Genomic DNA, 11,662 nt, shown 5'->3' with positions numbered 1-11,662 from the left:
AGAGCCAAAATAAATAAATTAGATTTTCAAATTCAGATTGCTCCCCGCCAAGGTGGTGATTTTATCAAGCGCCTTTATCATAAATCTGGCTGCCACTTGCAGTTTGGGAGACCAAAGCTGTGATTTTTAGTATCCAGCTTTCAGTCTTTGGGGGGCTTTATTTATTAACTCCATGAATGGTAAATTCAAAACTATCACTTTCTAGTACTATCGCCTCCTCCTCTTAGGCATTTTCCGTGCTACTTCAGATAGAAACAGGATTCTTGATAATTCAATATAAATTAGATCTAATAGCTCAAAGTGCGAACTGTGTTTCCACTTCCATACAGATTTCTTTTCAGTTTCCAGCACTGCAGGGTTAACATAAGCCTGAGCCCTGGGTGATGGGCAGCGATAGCCATTCCTAAGGACTGAATACAGTGCCCATCTTCTAGAAAACTCTACAGATGCAAAGCAAACACAGGCAAATGACATTTTTCCTCTTAGCACAAACTGTGCATGACTTCCAGATTCATTGTGAATGCATTGTAAATATCATTATTATCATTAATCTAGAAAAGCAATTTATAAAGATTAAAGGCTTGGTCTGGTGTTCCCGTGTGAGTCAAAGACTTGTGTCGGAATAGAACACTGTCAAACTGGGTGCAATCAAGGTATTGTAGAACCTATAGGAATTGTAATGAGTGTTTTGTCTTTTTTTTTTCCTGACAAATACTCCCCCTCCCCCAAACAAACAGACAAAATAATCAGAGTGACTTATGTACGAGAAAGAAAAATTCCCTCAGAAGGCACCTCTATGCCTTTCCAAAAGCAGTTCTGGGGAAAGGAGATGATTGCCCTGTTGTGAGATACCTACCAGATGACATGGTATGAGGGCACCTCTGAGTCCTGGCCAGGGTTCTTGGGTAACCAGAGAACCCTTGAGCCTTTTTTCATCATCCAAGCATGATCACATGATGCTTAGTAGGTCAACAGGTAGATTCACAAAATGCAGCTTTCTAAAAACCAGAGGCCTGCAGCATTGTGACCTTCTGTTATCTTGCTACTGCCACACCACAGACACTGTTGAATGGGGCACTCCACAGTTCTACTGAGATTGGCACAAAATACATGGGGATGGGTTACACTGAGAATCCTCTGCTGAGTTTTGTTGAAATTGGTCAAGAATTTAGGCATGAGACAAGGAAAATTGACTGGGCAATAATGTAAACCTCACTGCCTTGAAAAACAAGGCTAAAAAAATTGATTTTATCAGTCTCTTGAGTAATGCGTTAATGTTCTTAGGTGATATGCCTCATCAAGCGACTTTAAAAGTGTTTTTTTGTTGCCAAGTCAGGCACACCTAAGTTAATTAATACTAAGCTTCTACTTGCTTCCAATATCTTAATTTTTTTTTATCTTGTCTGTAGTCAGTAAGACATTTCTTATTGCAAGGCCTTCATTTAGAAGACAGGCATGACTCAGATATTCATAATTTTCATCCTCATTATTTATTTATGTTCTTATGTCTTAGTGATTGCATATAATGTGGATCCTTAGAGGGGGGTTCTGTTTCATCCAGCACTGTAATCAACCATATTCTGCATGTGTCAACACAAAATTTTATGGAAAGGATAAATATTATCATTAGCATTAATAGAGGGGGAAACTGAAACAAAGCCAGGAGGCTAGATCCAGAGAGGAACAAGCAAATCTTTAAGTAAATCAGTATCTTAGTTTTGAAAAAGAGCCCTGAGTCTGATGCTTGCAAATGAAGAACACAAAGCAAGCAGAAATCTGCAGTCTGCAAGCAGTGGTTGGCCTGTTGTTCAGCAGGTCAATATGCGGTACACCAACAAAAGAATTCTATTATTTTGTATAAATCTGCCCTAGCCATTATATCAACTTTATTCAAGTATTCATCTGCTTCATTCATGTACAATTTCCAACTTTTTATTCCAGATAAAAGACCACTATGCCAAAATGATCTTCTGCCTTCTCCTTTGTCTTTCCTGTACCCCTATCTTCTTCCTACATTAGGCATTCCCAGGAAGCAAAATTTGTCAGGATATAACTAAGGATTGCATGAGAGAAGAATCCTAGGAAAGTAATTATCATTAAAAATCGAGTTTTTAACCTGTTATGGTCAAGCTTAGGATGTTTTTTGTAGCTTTTCTTCTCCTTTTATTAAGATTAAAAAGACTTGATTTCTGCAAATTCTTGTTGAATGTTTTTGTAGTGCGGTGAACTCTGGAGTACAAGAGCAGAATATAGAGTACGTGCCGGACTTTGTAATGATAGTCCAAGCCAGAGTAGAATGTTAACAAATCTGGAAAAGTTGCCTGCTGGGCTTCAAAAAATTAAATTCTGAAGTCATTCAGGGCTGCATGCAAACAGCAAGGGAACATATTTTCCTAAATAAAGTCTGAAAAAAACATTTTTATTATCAAAAGGTATAAGCAAGTTCATGTCAGGATTGTGGTCAGCTCTCCCTGTGATCCACAGAAACAGTGAGCAAGACTAGTTCAAGTCTGTGCTGTGAGAAGGTACAGCTTTTCAGCAACGTATTGTGCTTCTTAAACAGATGCAGTAGACCCAGGGCTGCTTTGTCATTCCAGAGATGTATGTCCCAAACAACATGTGCTGTGTCCACTACAACATGTTCATTAACATGTTTTATCTCATCTTTCAAAGAGACTTTTTCTCAGATTGAGAAGATTCCAAGATAGACTTGCCCAGAAGATCTTCTTTGGTGTATCTGTTTTGTCAAGGCATAGATACTTCTCTGGGTTGCTTTAAGTGTCATGTGGCCCGTACAGAATGATAAACATTTTCAAAAGGTGAATTATTTTTTATAGGTTTGAATCATCTCTGGAAGTGACTGTTTCCTTCAGATTGTACAGGGAGTACCCAGAATTAGATGGCTGAATCTGTGACCACATGCTCAGTAACTTAATACAGAGACTACTTGAACTCATGCCAGGGTTGCACATATGCATCTGAAAAAAAGAATGTTGATCATAATTAAATCATTGAAAATGATGGAATCTTTAATAACAGTTCATAAGTATATTTCATTCATAAAACTAAAATAAAATGAAACAAAACCCTCCACTAATCCAGTATTTAAAGATGGAGATACAGACTTAAGCATCAGAGATGGGTAAAAATAAATGAGTACTAGAATAGCTCTCAAACAGAATGTCTACATTTTTCCCAAGTTGTAAGGGAAACCCATATTCCTGAAAATATTTTTATACTGCTCAATGTGTAATTATTTTTTTAATAGAAGTCAGGCTAACATAAGTAGATGTATATTATAAGTGTCTCTTAGTAAGCATATTCTGAGAAATACAAAATTGAATCTTTGAGCAGAAGTCATTAAATGTCAGTACATCTTCCATGCTTCAGAACCCATCACAATCCAGAAAGAATAATTTTCCTTGGCCTAGTAAAGGCTTCTAAACTGCAAGAGGACCACAAACTTTTGTTGAGCCCAAGAGCTTATGGGAGGAAGGAAGAGCCATAACATTGTAGAAACACAGCAAAGAGAAAATAAAAACAAGGTTTCCCATGAGTTATTATATTTAACTTTATCACATGAGCAAATAAATGTGTTGCCAGAGAGAATGGCTAAGACTTATCCCAATTATTTTTCTATTCACCTGCAGAAGTACTTTAAAATTGAACAAAAACATGAGATTTTTAAAGATACATTGTGCTTGATGTTCTCAGTTTGTATTGATTTGAAATTACTATGATCGTGAGTACAAATGAATGTTGTTGCAGCATTGTACTTACTGTATGTTGGTTTCTTAACTTGTGATCATATCATTTTTTTTCTAGGCTACTCTTTCATGACAGAGATCTCTGAAATGAAAGCTGAAGGCACATAGGAAACCTAGAGAAATATACACAATATTTGTATTGAATTAATAATAGGAAAATCTTAAGAGATAAAGCAGCTACACTTGAACGAGGCCTGGAAAGCTCATGAAATAGCTTCCAAAAGCTTTTGGACTTGCCTTTCTCATCAGTCCATCTGACTCAAGTAACTCTTCCATTTTTTCTCTATGCTCTTTCTTATTTTTCAAAGGTTCCATCCACCATTAACTACTTGCAAATGGTCATATTTGGAGACACCACTATAAGGTCTATTTGAAAGCTAATTGAGGGGAAGTACTTCTTAACTTCATAATACAACAATTTTAAATCGTGTTCACTCTTAGGACTTGAGATTCAAATACAGCCCATCAAGCCTATAGTTCCCTGATGTGTTGGAAACAGTGTGATAATAACAGTACTTGTTGGAAAAAATTCATCATAATGCCTAATTTGCCGATTAAATTAATACACTATAAGCAATTTGTTATTCAGAGAAAATGCAATCTGATGACAAGAAGAAGAATGGTTGTTGTTTGCTGTTTATTTTATTTTTTATTTTTACTAAGAGACCAAAAACAAACAAACAAACAAAAAAAGGCAGCATTTATCATGAAAAATGCATTTTCTACCGAATTGCTCCAAAAGACCAAATTTTTCATTGGGTAGTCCAACTGAGAGATGACTTACTTTGGAATACTACTTTTGCTCTGCCAATGATCTACTCTGTGATATTATACAATTCAGTAATTAACTTCCTTTATTGCTACACAACTTTGAGATGAAAGAAATAATACTTACCTGACTGTGTAAGTTTATGAATAAAAGAATCAGTCACAAAGTATTGTCATATAGTTGCAGACTACCAGTTTGGATATTCTCTGTTCTCACTTTCCGCTCTACAAAGCATCATCTTTCTATAATAGAAATAATTTAGGATGTTCTTATTAATATCTTTCCCCTTTTTAATGCATACAGATTCCCAAACAGCTAAGTTTCCCGGAGATATCATTTACTGATCTCTAGCAAGTGAAGTGGACATTTTAATAAGTTAATATGCAAATAGATAATTGGGCTGAAAAAATCTTTAAACCTTTAGCTATAATTAAAATAAATGTCACAGTTCAGGAACACAATTTCTACTTTATGTAGGAGAAAATAATCATTTTCTAGTGAACTGCTTACAGAAGTTGGTGTTTTCCATAGGAAATAGTTTCACAGTATGTTCAATTTCATCAGGAGATAAATGCTTTTCACAGCAATGGCATTTAGACTGTAAGCTCTTGAGGACAGAGACCTTTTCTTTTTAATAACTAAAAAGTACCATGCAAAGGTACATGTATATATTAATATTTAACACACAAATATTAATAAAACCTTTGAGCAGGGAGCATACTTGCTCACAAAATCAGATTAGATTACAACTATGAATGTAAATATAACAGTCTTAAGAGTTGTAACTAGAGGTATTCCAAAGTAATACCAAGAAATATCTGAGTGCTGTGAATTTGCAGTCTGCACATGTTTGTAAGTCAGATTTCTCTGCAAGTATGGGATTTGGGTGGCTTGGGACTTGCATGATTAACTGCGTGTTTGCATGTGTGCATGGACATCTGCTAAACCCAATTAGTAATCTCAGAACCTAATGACCAAATTTAACTTGCTTTAACAGAGGTCTTAAATAGGTCTTCTAACTAATTTGTGAATGTAAACTTTAAGCAAGAAAGAACAAAGACCTTGTTAATACCTTCACAAAGAGGACAACTGCAGGGTAAAGTGAGAGATCTCATACAAGATATCAAAAAAATCTATAGGAGAGAGGTAAGTTCAAAAAGATTTAATCATAAATTTGTATTTACCGAACATCAGAGCAGTCCATACTCAGTCAAGGTTGGTGCCCCTTGCTGATCTTCCAGTGTCTAACAGTGAAAAGTCTTTGATAAAAAGTCCTTTTTTTTTTCTTTTTTTCTTCCCAATAAGGCTTTTCTGTCAAGCAGGGTCTCTGTTGTCTAATCAGGGGTGAGCTTATGGTATACCTTAGTATAATTCAATTAAAATGTCAATCAAACATAAGAAAAATCTAAAAGAAATCAGGTTTTCTTAGATACCATGCTCAGACTTCTTGCTATCTGTTTTTTATATGATAATGCTATATTTATTATATGTATGTATGAAAACCTAATTAGCTGCTTTTTATGTACAAATATATAGTCTTTATATACAAATATGTGCTATTATGTTCATTTTAGTACTTTCAAGAAGTTTTCTTAATACAGATTACCAAAAATAGCATCTCTTACTGGATTGAATCAATCCTATTGTCCTTAGCCTGGATTTCCCATACCTGTCTTTTTGGGCAATACCTCATTTATATGAGGTTTGTATATATTTAAATATATAAGATAGATCTAAGTGACTGCTGGACATGTACTCCAGCATATTTCTGGAACTTAAAATGTGAACTTTCTTACAGGCTGTAATCACAGAACCTGATTGAGAAATCTTGGGTATTTTCTATTTCTTCAAGTATAGAAAAAAGTGCAGAACAAAAAAATGTTTTATAACTTTCAGTTAGCATCTTAAAACACTTTAATACAGGGACATAACATTGCTTCCGGTCAATCTTACTCACATTTGGGGAAATATTTAAGAGCAGGCACAGTGTGCCACTTTTTGGAAGACATTTTCCCTAAGGAACAACAGTTTATCATGGAGGCTGTTGCTAGCCTTTCCAATGCATAAATTATTCCTCTTTTCAGTGATGTGCATATCTAAAGGCAAAATCAAGTCCTAGTGCTGGAGGGAGATAGTTTTTGTTCTAAGAAATGAAGTCTGGAAGCAAGCCATTTTGCTTAATCTCAGTGAGACATTACCGTTAAGTTTCATATGCTCTGCAGTTTCACTGTTTGCCTCAGGTTCACATACACATTGAGAATTTCTTAAATATCTCAAAACAGATGAAAGTTCCTATACTCATTTCAGTTGTTGACTAATGTTCAGTAAAGCAGCAACAGTGAGTATTCTGAGGACATCAGATCACTGCAGACCTGGTTTCCTAAGGACCCAACTCAAATCCAGGCTAGTCCTAGTAAATGACTGTTGGTGACTGTTTAGAGAGGTATGTGGAATGCACTGACAAGTACATAATGACTTAAAAAGCCTAACTATTTTCATCTATTACTATCATGTAACCTATTACACAGAAGAGGATGCTCTCTTAGAAAAGTGACATGCAGAGAGGCTAGGACTGAGGATCACGGCTCATTTCAGACATTCTCCCTTTTTTACTCAAATGCTATGAAGTCTCAGTGATTATACAAATAAAAATATTCACGATAGTTCAGGTGAATTTAGCATGTAGCAACCCTGACAGTCTGAAATTTGTTCACAGTGCGTGTCAGTTTTAGAGCATATCAATTTCAGGGTTTGAAAAAGTAGAACTAAGAGGCAGAAATAAAGGTATTTTAGGTGGTAAAAATTGTAAAACTGCAATGTCTTTCTGTGTTAAGAACTTTTTCCCAGGAGTGTCAAGTCAGCACATTCCACAAAGGGCGAAAAGCTTATTTTTAGACTATATTTAACACAATTCTCATCCAATGAAGGGGAAAACAGATCATCAATACTGGCGATTATTAATGTAGGGGGTTTATGACTTATGATGAAATATGATGAGTTAACCTTTTCAGGAAGGCTATGTTTAAGTAAATTATTAACATCTGTTCCTTTATCTGCTTTTTATGAAACATTAATTCAATTCCTAATACATCGTATGCATAGGGTTATCTTTGTCAGAAAAGACTGATAGTAGTATTCACTCACTTTTTAAAAGAAAACAGTACAAACTTGATAGTTAAACCCAGGAATGACAGAATATTAACTATGCTACTAAATTCTCTACTGCTGCTAATATTTTTCCATAATCCTAGCCTACTTTTTCTCACTTCTTTTCCAAGGGATTAATTCTGCTCCTTTGTGTGAGGAATGTTAGCAGGGGTTAAGAATTGCAAGAAACAAAATTGTGAGACATTTCTAAAGGAAGTTTTTGTTCTAGTAGACAAAATTTCAAAAAACAACCAAACAAAGCCCTTTTTCAGCGCAAGATATGCTCTTGTCTCAACTATGCATCTGCATGACCTGTTTACAAATTTTTCTCAACACACTTTTTTGCTACTCTGTCTCTTTGTGTCATATTTGTCTGCTCTAAAAAGCCAGGAATATATTTTTATGTGTTTTAGAACTACTAAATAAACTAATAATAATAATACTAGTAATGCATCCATGATCTGAAACATTCTCTGAGTTTACGCAATCTTATATACTGAAATATATTATAAGCAAATGTGAAATGATCCTCTTATAGATTTACATAACATGAATACATGTCAACTTTGTGAGTTTCTTCATTCAAAACATTGAAGGTGCTAACTGGAACTCATTCAAATATTTTTGTCAATGCCATTGGTTCTAGATGTTTAGCTCTGAAATACTGGCCTTCCCAATGGCTATAAGAGTTGCCTCCAGCCTATCTTTTATCTGCACCCCAGCAGGTAGCCAGCCAGTAGCAAACAAGGGGCCTAACATCTTTTGTTTTCCTATTTGCTCTGGTAGAACATGTTACTCACTAAGTCCAGATAATGATAAATGTTAATCATTTGAAAATGATCCACAAGAAGGTAATTTATTTATCATTTTTCACCTGTAACGACAGATGAAGCAAACAAGTACAAGGAAGTGAATTTTCCATGCGGTACACATATGCGTTCTGGAACAATGCCTATGAGCATGATGGAACTTGGACTCCTAGGATCACTGTGAAAATGACAACATGCTTCAATTTAAAGTGGTAAGGAATTAGTAAAGTATAGAGATGTCCACTGGAATAGTAATCAGTAATAGTCTACTAATATTTGCACTTTCAGAAACAAAACCAGAAACCATCAACATCTTTAGATATCCGTTGATTGGAAATGTGAACATAAGAAGATCTTTATGCACAATAGACACTCATGACTTTTTAATGTTCACTTCCTACTAACTCTTAACTGTGAAAAAAAGGCTAAAAAGATTGTGATTATTATGTAAATTTTTACTCTTTGCAAATGTGCTATGTCTGTCAATAGGTTAAAATTGTAATTATGTGAGATGTAACTGAAATATGAGAAAATAGTTTCTTCTCAAGGTGTCTTTTTTCATTTCCGTGGGGAAATCAAAAGAAAAAGAAGGGTTTTTTTTGTGTGTCATTACTACATTTCAATGTTTAAGAAAATATGCCTCTAAGAATTGGCAGCAATCAGAATAAAATCAAAACACTCCTCTCAGAAAAACACATAAGCATTTTATTTATGTTGTTAGACTTTGTTCCTCTTCCTAGATTTCAATATTTTTGCAAATATACCTCTGTGTTAGATGACTAGACTATTAAGTTACCCATAACAATTCATAGTGAGTCAGGATATATGATTTCCAACCTGTTCTATATTTTATAATTTGAAATCTAGATTTATGCTTGCTGAGAACAAAAGACAGAGGAACAGCAGTATGAATCGTACAATTCTACTCTGGAATTTTAAATTCATTTGGCTGATGGACAGGTAAGTTAAATACTCCTAAACAGTGACACACAGGTAGCATGTGCCACCAGAATCTTCACACTGCTGCTACTCCACCTTTTAACTATTTCTGGTTAGTCTCACACCAGAAACCTGTCAACAGACATTTAGAGTAGAAGTCCAGCTTTAAAATAAAATTGAAAAAAAAAAATATGCTTGGACTAGTATCATTTTGTTTTTGCTATAAGTGGGAATATTTCCAATTTTCTGGGTCCTTTCACAAGATGAAGGAAAGAACGGAGTGGCAGCATAGTGATGCCAAATTACAAAGAACTGGCTGTACAGACAATCCCATCTTTCACTCTCTTTCCACAGCTGAGAGGTTGTGCCATCTGCCCTTTCAGCCTACTGAGCGCTGTGCTGCTCTCGAGGATACAAGTTCAGAGTCCTCTTTTGTCAGGGTAGATACAAACCAGCACTATACAGGCAAATGTGCTAACCTCTGATATTTGGGATATCCCAATATCAGAACATGCCCATCTCATAAAGAACATTTTTTTTTCAATTTTGTTCAAATTTTTCACTGGAAAAAAGAAATGCAAAAAGCCCTTTCTGCTAGGTCACTGAAGGATTACATGACCGGGGCTGTTATGCCTAATGCCTGTCACCTAGGACCATGGATATTTTTCTTTGTTGAAAATGTAAGCATTTTTATGTGAAAGAGAATTGTGCCTTGAACAAAGTGGAGTGAAAAGACACCAGTACATTAACTGGATTATGCAGGGCACTGCCAGCATATAAAGCCTCTGTAAGACATTGTGCAAGGGTTTGCAGTGATTTTTGTCCAACAAACTTGTTTCATTTTGACTAGAGTAATACTTAAAATCCTACCAATAGGACAGGATGAATAAATTAGGAAAATAAGGATAAAATATTTTATAACTCTCTGTTTTTAGTGTATGTTGGATACTAAAAGATTTTCCAAAAGAATTCTCTCATAACAAGGAGGGCAATTGGATGTGGCTTTAAAATGAGAAATTGCAAAATGGAATGACTCTCACAAGGATATCTTACTATCCTTTTGTTGGAGAAAATTCTGTTGTCAGTGTTCAAGATGCTAACTGATTCAGTTGCTGTCTCTGGATGCCCCTCCACTTCAGGAGACCCTTGCAAGGGAGGAATAGCCAGACAGCCTGCCCACTACCTCTAGCTGATGGAGTGAGGTAAGCCCTCACTCTGGCTTTTGGTATTCTGGGAAATGTAGTATAGGAGAAAAATGTTCATTTTGTATTTGCTCTGCTCGTTTGTACACTACTGCATGTGAAGTAGGGGGTGTTCAGTGTACGGGTGATGCCTGCATTGCATGCTAAGTCCAAGAGATGTGTTTTCATTAATGAACAAAGAGCTTTTTTGATGACATGCTCTAAGAAAGCTCCTTTTATAAAATGGAGGGTGCTAGAAAGCGTGTGGCTGCCACTATCACCTAATAGAGGTTACGCACTAGTAGAGAGAACAAGGGAGCTGGCAGAAGCCTGTCTCTAGCTTTCAGTTCCAGGCTGCAGGCTTTTATGTTCATTTACAATGCAATCAATAAGGAATAGCTGAAATTGGGCTCTGGAAGCTTGATTTTATAGTTTGCTAAATTCCTTTTTAAAATCTGTTTAAAATAAAAGAGAAGTTTCTATGGAAACCTTCCCTTTTATTCAAGAAGAGATCTCGAAGTCTCCTAGGCGCCGTCTCTGCCTCACACACCCGGCTCTGCCTGGATCTGCTCCGAAAGCTGCAGTGCTTGGTCAGCCCCCCCGCCACCATCAATCTAGTCTTATCCATCACCTCCAACCTACATGGCAATGCAGGACCCCCTGGTCATGCTCTTCTAGCTCCTGAAATAGCTGGTGGTGAAGAAGACATTCTCCTGGCCTGCAAAGCCTCAGGCAGCAGGCGATGGTTGTAGGCCACACACTGTCCTCTGCAGTAATCTGGAGTAGGGGCACCTGGGCAGAGGAAGCATGAAGCAGGGGAAAGTGGGGACATCAGCCTCCAACACCAGCTAGGAGGTGAAGCAGCTGCCATGATCCAGCATTCCTGGCTCAAGTACAGCTTTGGGTGTGGAGGGGGGAAGAAGAAAAAAAAGCGAGCAATGAAGCAAGCAAACAGTACAAAACAAAGACTTCCCTGAGATAATCTGTTTCAGTGCTTTAACTCCAAAAACAAAAATTGATTTAAGTAAAAAAATAACTAGGTCTTCTTTT

Source organism: Meleagris gallopavo, chromosome 4, assembly GCF_000146605.3.
Source record: "Meleagris gallopavo isolate NT-WF06-2002-E0010 breed Aviagen turkey brand Nicholas breeding stock chromosome 4, Turkey_5.1, whole genome shotgun sequence".
Taxonomy (NCBI): Eukaryota; Metazoa; Chordata; class Aves; order Galliformes; family Phasianidae; genus Meleagris; species Meleagris gallopavo.
This window is presented reverse-complemented; position numbering follows the sequence as displayed.